Source organism: Echinops telfairi, unplaced genomic scaffold (assembly GCF_000313985.2).
Source record: "Echinops telfairi isolate 266 unplaced genomic scaffold, ASM31398v2 ScPeMD7_7424;HRSCAF=8462, whole genome shotgun sequence".
Classification (NCBI taxonomy): Eukaryota; Metazoa; Chordata; class Mammalia; order Afrosoricida; family Tenrecidae; genus Echinops; species Echinops telfairi.
This window is the reverse complement of record NW_022111324.1, coordinates 66,045,849-66,054,522: the sequence shown is the minus strand read 5'-3', so window position 1 is coordinate 66,054,522 and position 8,674 is coordinate 66,045,849.

Genomic DNA, 8,674 nt, shown 5'->3' with positions numbered 1-8,674 from the left:
GAAAAAATGAGGACCTAATGTCGGGGGTTTAAGTGGAGAGAAGATGTTTTGAGAATGATGTACAAATGTGCTTTACACAATTGATGTGTGTATGGATTACGATAACAGTTGTATGAGCCCCTAATAAAATGTTTTTTTTTAAAAAAAAAGCTCCCTTTCCTTTTTGATAGATCTTTCCATAGACAATCTCCTAATTTCTCTCCCAGCACCCTCCAACAAATCAGGCACACCTTAGTCCTCAAAGTACCCTTGTTGCTCTTCAACACTTTAAGGAGGTTGTGTGCAGCAGATTTATCCAATACAATGGGTGGTTTGATCTCTTGACTGCAGCTCCATGAGCCTCGGCTATGGATCCAAGCAAGGTGAAACCCTTGATACCTTCAACCTTTTCCCTGTTTTTTATGATGTTAGCTACTGATTCTGGTGTGAGGATTTTGGCTTTCTTTACATTGAGTTGCAATTCTTATGGAAGGCTGCAATCTTTGATGAATCAGCAAGTGATTCAAGTCTATAAACTGAGAAGGTAATCAGAGAAGGTGGATTATATGAAGAACAATGAGGCCTCAGGATTAGAGGAAGGTTCCTTAACCACCTTTGATATGCAGATGACACAATTTTCCTTGCTGAAAGAGAGAAGGATTTGCACTTGCTGATGGTGGCTTAATTCCTCTTTTCTCTGAATTCTTTTAAAATGTTCAGTTGTTTAGAATAATTCTTGGTCAACCAATATAGTAAGATAGAATTTCCATCTTGTTTCCACCTTTCCTTTGTGGCACACCTTCTTTAGAAAATATATTTATGAATTAAAATACTTTGAAAGAGCAGTGAAGAATAACTCACAAATCATGTTAAGAAGTCCTGGTAATGCAAATAAATAAACACTAGAACACTAACCATAAGGTTATCACCCCAAACCTACCCTGTGCAAGAAAGACCTAGCACTCTGCTTCATTAAAGACTAGCCAAGAAACTCCTATGAGACATATTTACTTGGTCATATGGGATTGTGATGAGTCAGAATTGACTAGACAGCACCTAAAAATGATGCTAGATCTTGATACCAAAATCTTTTCAGTAATCTTTAATGGACTTAAATGACTATCTTCAGAAGTGAGACCTGGTGATCTGGTTACAAAAGATCAGTCAGTCTTGAAAATCCTCACCACAAGTTGAAATCCACTGGGCAGCAACTAACAACAACAAAAATGGTTGTCATATCCATTCAGTTTGATTGAGTTGATCTCTTTTTCTTCATTAATCATATTACTGTATATACTCAAGTATAAGCCGAGTTTTCAGCACATTTTTAATGTAGTTTTTGTGGTAAAAGTAGGTAGCTTGGCAGATATTTGGGTCAACATATACCTGAGTATATATGGTAGTTTCCAGACACTAGAGCATAGGTTCCCAGACTAATTTGGCCTTTCCAGGAAAAAAAATTGCTCAGCACCCCTGGCCATTAAAAATGTTTTCACTATTGCCCATAATCCAGGTTAAAGTGTAGGCATCTGCTTTTGCAGTCCCCAGGATCATTCCACTGCCCCCTGCCTCTCTAGGGGGCAGTGTTACCCACTTTGGCAAACACTGTACTAGAGGGTCCTTCGTTTCAGAATCTTTTCCAGGGCTGTAAATGGTTTTGAAGTCCTCTGTTTACTGACCAATATAATCTTAGTTAGAACTACTTGTCAACAAGCAGTTGACTCCTTAATAAGATAGGTTTCTTTGTCTCTTCTTTAGTACTCTTCTGCCTTCCCTAATTTTTTGTTTCTTGACTTAGAATACATGGTTTAGTTGTGCTAGGGAACCTTATATTATATCCAGTCAGCATCTGCCTAGATATAAATATACACAGATTTTTTTCCCCATCTCTCAGGATAAACTCAAAGGAAATGAAAATGTTATTTTTTTAAAGTATTAGGCGTAGCCTTCTGAAAAGATATGAAACATTCTTTTAACTTTATTGCAGTCAGCACACACTTTCCAAAGAACATCCTTTGTCTGAACTGGGAGGTAAAGACATTTCCCTGACATCTTTCCCACCTAGCCCTCCTCAAGATAATTTCCTCCACTGCTTTGGTAAGTCAATCACACTAACAGGTACCAGTTATTCTGTGCCTGCCTTGGGCTAAATAGAGCAGGGGATAAAAACCCTTGCAGATTGTCAGATATTAATGTAACATACCCCTAGACCTCACTGCTTATTCATCTTCATCTAGTTGACTAATGCTTTTCCCATGTTGTTACATGTTGGTAAATTAAAGAAACCTTCCAGACAGTTCTGTCAACAGTTTACTGAAATGTACCTCATTAGTGAGGTTGAGCTGTCACATGAGTGTAATTTAATCCTATTGAATTATCACTCAAAAATGCCTAAGTGCCTGGTTTTTATATACTGAATAGAAGGTTTGCCACTAACACTGTCACTTTCCCAGTTGATGAGAGAGGAAGCAAGCACAAAATATGCAGGTTCCCCTTTGTCCTCCCCGCCCCCTCCCTGAAGCAGAACGATACTTATGTCAACTCCTGAACAGACTATTATGTCTCACAGTAGATCAAAAACACCCCCTGGATTGTTTTCTTTTCAAATCAGCACTCACACACAGAGCCTGTGTGTGGCATTTCTGTAATGGTAATGGGACTCCAGTTCCTTATTAGTGAACTCTTGCAGACTGTACTGTGTGTTATCAATGACAAAGTAGCACACAAGAGTCATTATTTTTCCTGGGCTGTGCCTTCATTTGTGCTACCCTGAGGGGAGCTGTGTCGAGGGAACCACACGAACTGACTATCAGAAACAGGAGGAACATTTTGAGAACCTCCCCTTCTGAGGACAAAATGTTCTCCCTTTCCAAGGGTATCTATCTGGATCATTGGGATGATTGGTGAAGGAGTGAGCTTTTAAATTGTCCCTGCCAAGTTGATAAGTCTAAGCTGTAGAAATTAAGGAAAGTCCCTTTAGTAATGAAAGAAACATGGTTGAAAGGTATGCAAACCAGTTGCTATTGAGCTGACTGAAGTTCATGGTACCTCATTTGTGTCATAGTAGAACTACCCTCTATAGGGTGTTCAAGGGTTGATTTCTTTAAAGTAGAGGCAGGATATTCTTCCAATTTGCTTCAGGTGAATTTAAACCTCAAATTTGGAGGTTAGCAGTCAAAAAACGCGAATGGTTTATGACATCCTAGAGTTCCGAAAGGTATCTAGACACATGTTAAGTTGTTATAAGTCCGACATGTGGTTGTTGTAAGGTGCCATTGAGTCATTTCCAAGCCCGAGTGGCCCCATGCACACCATAGAAAACACTGCTCTGTCCTGTGCCACCCTCACAATGATGGATGGCAGTGAAAGAGAAAAGCCTTCAAGGAGAAGGACTAACCCATTGGCTGCAACATTGGGCTCAAGCCTGATATGTCACAGGTCTTTTGATAGGTTGCTCATGTTTAGCCTTTTATTAACTAAGACATGGATTCACTTTTCTCATGTCTCTCCATAACTTGGAGAGTTTGAGTCTATTATTACTTCCATTTGATAATCAAGGAAGTGGAAATTTCAAAAAGTAAGGCTATCCAGCTTACAGATGGCAGGGTCACAGGTTGAACCCAGAGCCCCACCCTCTATTCCTATGCGATCCTATGAAAAGACTGTGAAGTCAGAGTTGAACCGATATTCTGACTTGTCACCACTGTTCTTCCAATGAGTGCGGGCCTTCGGGCAATGCTAGGTCTATGGCTTGCATCCAGCATCCTAGTTGTTAGGAGGCAAAGCTGTAAGATTTCATAATTGCTTCCCTATTCTGTCACTGCATGTTAGCTATAGGCCCAGGGTAGGTAGTATTTCCACTGCAATCCATGTCATGAGATGATGAAATAAGGTCCTGAAGCTTTTGGAGAAAGACTTTTGGCATCACAGTGGTGAAAGCACTCGAGTGCTAACCTGAAGGTCAGTGGTACTAACTCATCAGTCACTCCATGGGAAGAAGCTATGGCAGCCAGCTTCCATGAAGATTTGCCTGACTAGTATCCCTATGACAGCACACTCGACCTTACTTGCTTTCTGTGATTTTTTGGAATTGAGGATTGTAAATTATATGGCTGCTTTCTTAGCCCCTCTAACCTCCCTCCACTGACCCTCCATGTCCCTGTCAAGCTTCACCAAAAGTGCACTAAATTCTACCCGGTGGAGAACTGGCTGCGCATAGCCGATAGGTCAAAAAGGCCAAGGAACCTGATTCCCCCACTCAGATGACAGCCAGCTTTGCTCGAGAAATGAGAAAAGAAACTGCTGCAAGAAAATTGCACAAAGAATACATATTTCTTCACACGAATTTTTCCCTTCTCAAAGTAGAGCAAAGCAATCAAAATCATCTCCGAAGAGATTCCATTCTAATGGACTAGATCCCATAAGCCTTCTCAGAATGCTCAAGTCAGAAAACTGCTGATTTTAACGGCTGTTTTATGTGGGAGACACAGACACAGACAGAAGCACTTCTGTTATTTTACCAGTAGCAAAGATGATAGAAAGAATTGGATGGGGAAAACAAAAAGTTTTAAAGAAAAAAAAAGAAGAAAGAATTAGCTGAGGAGTTCAGGGGTCTGTTGATATACTATATACTTTTGGGAGATTGGGTTAGAAAATCTAAAAATTCCACTTCACTTTTAAACACTAAGTCAGTTCCAGTATCTTACTATGATTTGGGGGTAAATATAAGCTGACTTGCTGTTACACATCAAATTGTGCCCCGTCCTCCCCCTCTCTGCTTTCTAAATCTTAACTCTATGCCTGTGCTTGCAATCGCCTTTGGGGATGTGTTATCCTCTTATGTTAATGAGGTGGTCCTTGGTAAGGTGTCTCTTGAGTCTATCTCTTATGAAAGAGATTAAGCTTGATGACAAGCACAGGTGGAGAAAGAGAGATGACCAGGAGTGGAAGCTCAAAAGAGACAATGACGTTCCTCCAGAGCTGAAACAAAGAGAAAGCCTTTCACCAGAGACAATGCACTGGATTTGCATTTCTAGGTGCTGAAGCTGTTAAAGCTACCCGTATTTCCTTATAGAATGTATTTCCTTATAGAAGCACCAAATAACGAAGACACCTGCCCGCCACCAATCTCTTATTGCATCTTGTTTCAGTGTTCTCACAGTCTGGTCCCCAGACCAGCAGCATCAGGAATTTGGGGGCCCAGCAATCTGGAGTAAAGTCAGCTGCTAAAGGAAAGATTTGAAAAATTTTTAAAAAGGGGGATGTGTTTTGGACTAGATAACATACCAATGCTTTTGGTTAAAAATTCATTAATTTGGTTAATAACTTTTCTTAAAAATTCATTATTTTAAAATATCATAATATATTTATAGAAGAATGATGATTAATGATAATAAATTAACTAAAACGAAAAACACTGACATTTTATTACAAGTTTCAAAAGTTCTGATCAACACAATCAGGTGTCAAGGTTTTGCTTGCTTTGTTATATTTTGTCAAATTATCCCAAATAATGGATTTTTCCTACTTAAGTTACTATTCATTGTCATATTCTATAAACAGCTCTTTTAAATAAATAGTGAATTGTGGACATGAATGATTTCATGGTCTAAACTTGCACTAGAAGAGCATGTAAAAAGTAATGGTTTCTTCTTTCATTATATAGGGGATTTCAAAAGTACATGGATAAAATGGAAGTCAAAGATCATGGATTTTTTTCTCAGATATTTTGAAACTCCCTCATATAGTGTGCTGTTATTTCCCTCCCCCCACTCCCTGCACCCCAGATTAACGAATGGTTTAAATGAGAAAGTCCAAGATTTCCAAGTTTGTAATTTTTAGAAAACTTTTTTCTTTAAGAAGTAAAATATCTCTTTGATATCACAAAAATTGGAGGTAATGAAGCTAGAAAGTTTTTGAAATTATAGAAATGACCATCTTGAATATTAACTTCCAGTTCTTTGGGTAAATCTTTACAACTAATATCAAAGACACATTTTATTTTGTAGGCACAATTCAGGAATATCTCAATTATTAATTTAGCATTATTTCCTTTATTTATTCACTCAACAAACACTTTTAAAACTTTATTCTGGGCTACATAGTCCAGATATTAAAAAAAGAAGTATGACCTTGCACTACAAAAGAGTTGTTCCTTGCTAAGCTGAGGGAAGAAAATTTTCCACTAGGCAGACAGAACTTTTCAAAGGGTGCTTATAGCACAGTGTGAAATAATTACAGAAGTATTTCACAACAGAAAAAAAAAGGGGGTAATACAATTCTTTCAGAATTTCCCTTGTATATTCAATTTGTGAATCAGGTTGTTGTTGTTCTGAGCATTCAAGCAGGTTCTGACTGGTAGTGGCCCTATGTACTACAAAACAAAACACTGCCTGGTCTTGTGGCATCCTCATAGCTGTGTGTGTGTGTGTGTGTGTGTGTGTGTGTGTGTGTGTGTGTGAAGCCATTGTTGGCAACCTTGGTGTCAATCCATTTCAATGAGTGTCTTCTTCACTGACCCTCTAATTTACCAAGCATGATGTCTTTCTCAAGGGACAGGTCCCTCCTTGTAACATGTCCAAAATATGTGAGACAACGTCTCACAGAATCACTTCTAAGGAGCTGTGATAATTACATAATCTACTGTCAACTTAAGCAAAGGGGTGGAGTCTAGCCTGTCAATCAGGTCATACCCAATCAGGACTTGGTGTGGGCATGGCCTTCTCCTGAGAATTCTGGGAACTCCACTCTTTCCTCTGTGGAGGCAGGACTCACACTCTCCCTGCAAGACATTCCTGTTGACAAGCCACATGGAGCTACGCTGATGGAGCCTGCGCCCTGGAGCTGGAGAAGCCACGTGGAGACCCATTCCTATGCTGAGATGTTGCCATCGCCACTGGATCCACAAGACTTTCCATCCACTGGCCTGTGCTCTTCCTGCATTTGGCGTCACTGCATGTGTTGCATGATTCTGAAGAGGAATTCATAGACTTGTATTGGACATATGGGCTTATATTGGAATTAATGGATGTGATCTGTACTGGGCTAGGATGTTTTCCTAATATACAATTACTCTTTGATATAAAGCTCCTTTTTATACATATATGAATATCTCTGGATTTGTTTCTCAAGTCAACCCAGATGAACACAGGAGCATTCTGGTTATACTGCCTGCAAGACAGATTTGTTTGTTCTGGTGGCAGCCATGGTACTTCCAGTATTCTTTGCCAACACCATAAGTCAAAGGCATTGATTCTTCTGCAGTCTTCCTTATTCATTGTCCAGCCCTCACATGCATACGAGACCATTGAAAATAATCATGGGGGTCCGAAGGCCCCTCAGTTCTCAAAGTGACACCCTCACATTATAAGAGGTCTTGTGCATCAGATTTCCCCGAAGCAATAAGTTTCCAAGAGTGTTAAGTGAGACCAGGAAGCCTTTACCTGATTGACAAATTGACACACAGATTCACCATTTGGGAATTAGAGAACATTTCTGTTCAATATGGAGATGAGCGAGGTTTTCATGAATTGAGGACCTTTTATTTAAAAACCCTCCCTGTTCCCTATAGCACAGACAGAATACTCTCCTGGTCCTGAAAACCACTGGTCCTATAGGGCTCATCCGCCCTGGATTCCCTGGATTTTCAGTTCCTATCTATACCAGTGTACATCCTCTGGTCTAGTCAGACTTGCAAGGTAGAATTTGAGTCATGGTAGTGGGAGAGGGGAGGAAGCATTTAGGAACTAGAGGAAAGTTGTATTTTTCATCATTGTTACATCGCACCCTGACTGGCTCATCTCCTCCCCGAGAACCCTCTGCAAGGGGATCTCCAGTGACCTACTAATGGGCTTTGGGTCTCCACTCCACACTCCCCCCATCATTCACTATGGTAAGATTTTTTGTTCTGATGATGCCTTATACCTGATCCCTTCAACACCTCGTGGTTGCATAGGCTGGTGTGCTTCTTCCATGTGGGCTTTGTTGCTTCTGAGCTTGATGGCTGCTTGATTACCTTCAAGCCTTTAAGAACCCAGATGCTATACTTTTTGATAGCTGGGCACCATCAGCTTTCTTCACCACATTTGCTTATGTTGTCTCCGTAGGTCTGTCTGGATAGGACAGGCTGGATGAACAATCTGGAGGAGAAAACAACGGGACTGACAGTTCCAGGGGACATGGGTGAGGGGGAGGTGGGGGGATGGGAAGAGGTGGTAACAAACCCAGGGACAAGGGAACAACAAAAGTTTAGGGTGTTCACCCTGCGCAATGGCATCAGGAACCAGGTCGGAGCAGAGAGAGAGACTGTATTTTCATATCAACTTATATAGTTCCTGGCACACAAGCCATGGTAAGCACATATGTAACAGGAAGGGGTTGTATTAGAGGCATACATGTAATAGGAAGGGAACACACAATAGGAAGGGGAGGCACTAGAGGCATACATGTGACAGGAAGGTACATACATAACAAAATGGGTGGGCCCTAGAGTTAAGATAGCCTAACCTTAGTAGTCTCTGAGTTGGCTTGACCTTGGGAGTCTCTGAGCCCTTCTCCAGGGGAATAATCTATGATCCTTATCAGAAGGGAGTGGGCTGTACTTTGGGTTAGATGGTCTGACTGCTTTTGATAGTAGATTACCTATAGGCAGATAGCCTTCACGCAGTTGACCTTCAAGCGTATAGGTGCTAGCAAA